Source organism: Poecilia reticulata, linkage group LG1 (genome assembly GCF_000633615.1).
Source record: "Poecilia reticulata strain Guanapo linkage group LG1, Guppy_female_1.0+MT, whole genome shotgun sequence".
NCBI classification, from domain to species: Eukaryota; Metazoa; Chordata; class Actinopteri; order Cyprinodontiformes; family Poeciliidae; genus Poecilia; species Poecilia reticulata.
The window spans coordinates 28,686,782-28,689,708 of record NC_024331.1 but is presented as its reverse complement, the minus strand read 5'-3'; positions in this window follow the sequence as shown (position 1 = coordinate 28,689,708).

The following is a 2,927-nucleotide window of genomic DNA, read 5'->3' as shown; positions in this document are numbered from 1 at the left end:
ATCCAGTGTGAAATGATTTGACCTCACTGGCTGCTTCCTCCTCTCTCCCTCCTCTCTCTGGCATTTCACATATTCTCACTTTTACCCTTTCTGATTTTATGACAGCACTTTTTACGACCCCCCCAAAAGTGAGAGAAATGCACACCGAAGACAGTTTCACTCCACGTGAAACTGAGATTTGTTTGGTTGTGATTTATTAGAAAAAGTCGCCAACACATGTTGCATATACTTTACATTTTTTGTGTTGCAGTTTACTCTTAAGATCATCTGTTTTAGTCAGTGAGTCAGGAAACATCAAGGGTAGCCCCTCTTTTTACAAACGAGCCACAGGTTCAGGGTCTCCGGTTGCAGCAAAGCGCTAATTCAGGGGGCAAATGAGTCTAAACGGAGGCACATGATAGGGAAGACGGCCTGGAATGATGTAAGGCGATAGATGGAGCGACACGTGAGAGGAGGGGTCAAAGGGCATCGGTTCTTCTTAGAGTAGACTCCAGGTTGAGGCGCTGCTAACCTAATTAGATTGTCCTGGTTGAATCCAGGTTTATTTTTAAAATATTACTCACAATAAACATGATAAGTTCAGAACAGTCAAAGATTATATATTCTAACTTGTTTTTACTACTAATTATAAAACTAGATGCAGTTGAAGGTAGATTCATACTTCCAAAAGTTCATATATTCTTTGAAGATATCAGACTAAAGCATGGTGTTGAATTAGGGCCGTTAGAGATAGAAAAAAAAAGGAAAAGTATGTCTGGCAAAAAACTCAGAAATTTTTAACTTAATTTTAGAATTTTTCTAGAAGAAACAATGAGATTTCTGGAAAAAAAGAAAGTGATTTTTTTTTTTTTAGATTCATTCCCAAAATTTTCTAGAAAGAAACTTATAAATTTCTGAGTTTGAAAATTCCAAAATTTGCTTAAAAAACTCAGAAATTTTGAGATGAATCTCAGAAAATTTCTTGAAAAATCTTAGACATTTTTAAGTTACAAAAGGTGAAAACTTTTCATTTTTCAAACTCAGAAATTTCCAAGTTAAGAGATAAATCCAAAACATTCAGAGTTTTTTTCTAGCATATATTTTTGCTTTTGAATCTCAGAAATGTCTAGGTTTCTTTAGAGACAATTTTTGAGAATAATTTCATAATTTCAAAATTTTTCTTGTGGGTATAAAAAGAAACTTTATCTACTAAAACATGAATAGTATAAACGGCTGCACAGTGGTGCAGTTGGTAGAGCTGTTACCTTGCAGCAAGAAGGTTCTGGGTTTGATTCCGGACATGTATTTTATTACATCAGTCTTTTCTGAAGCTGTTTTCTGAGGACAACAGTCTGATTTTAACCCCTGGTGCTGATGAATGCTGCTGCAGAAAACCTGCAGAACGTGTTAATCATGACCTGAACCTGTGAACATGCTGCTGCGTCCGCCGAGTCTCACAGCATCATAGCAGCTCATTGCAAGCATGTTTGATATTGTGTGAGAAAAGTGTTAATTTGAGAACTCCAGTGTTTAGTTTCAACGCTGCCATGTCTAACTTCTCCACTTCCCGTCTCCTGCTGAGCTTTAAAAGCACGCGTTGATATATTATTAGGTCATGTTTTTACAGTCTTTTCAGCAGCTGTTTGCATTTAACATTTATTTAACCAGATATGTCTCCATGAGATTAAAAAGCCGTTTTTCAAGAGAGACCTGATCAGGCATGGCAGCAGCACTACAAATCAAAGATACACACATCAGCAACAATTTGGATAACAAAGGAAAAGTATCTAAAACATTTGTAAAAAGAGAAAACAGAAGGAACTGATATTTTCAAAAACATTTAGATTCAGAACAATAGAAAGATGCATTCAATTAAAGATGTCGGTTTGGCAGTGAGATTAAACAATATAAATGTGTTTTTGCTCTTCATGATGAAGTGATATGAAGTTGTTTTGTTGAAATATGTAATCTGAGCTGAATAACTAGTTTTGTTTTAATGTATTTTTATGGTATAAGTTTATACTTTGTTCTGCTCATTTTCATTCAAGATTTATTTTAGTTGTTACATGTACTTATATTTATTATTGAGTGAATTAAGCAGTCAAAGCATTTACAAAAACATACCTAATTTACAAACTGATTAAAAGAGGCCTTAAATACATTAAAAGAAAAAAACTTCCTTCAATTTTCAGTCGTTCTGCAGTTGATTCCAGTTGGAGGGAGGATCTGAAAATTACAGAAAATTATCTCATAAAAACAATTATGAACTGGAGATTTGGGAGGAATAAACCCAAGATGGATTTGTAAATAAAATAATACCAGTGGCAAAATATACAGGTGGCACACTGCAAAGACCCAAAATCTTACCAACTATTTTTGGCCTAGTTTCTAATGCAAATATCTACTTCAAATAAGACAGAACTAGCTTATAAGTATCTTTTCAGCAAGAAATATGAGCTTGTTTTCAGTAAATAATTCCTTAATATTGATGAAAAACTTCAGTCTTTATTGGCAGATAAATTTACTTATAAATTAAGTAAATTTATAAGTAAATAAAGACGTTTTTTCCATGTTAAAATAAAATTTATCTGCTAGTGGAACTAGAACTGGGTTGCTAGGTTACGGGCTGGGCTTTGTTGGCGTTGCTAGGTAACAGCGCAAGTGGAACTAATACTTTTCCATCAATATCAAGGAGTAATTTACTGAAAACAAGCTTCTGTATCTTGCTGATGAGTTACTTCAATTAGTAATTGAACTGTACCAACATATTTTCAATAGAAACTAGACAGAAAAAAACTTTGTAATATTGTGTGTTTTTGCTGTGTATTTGCCGGGTAACAACTGGAGCATTTCCATGTGGAACCGTTCTGATGTTGGTGATTGAAAACACGGGGAAAAAATGTCATCAAATGACAAAGACAGATGACAGAAAGGAACCATGTGAAGAG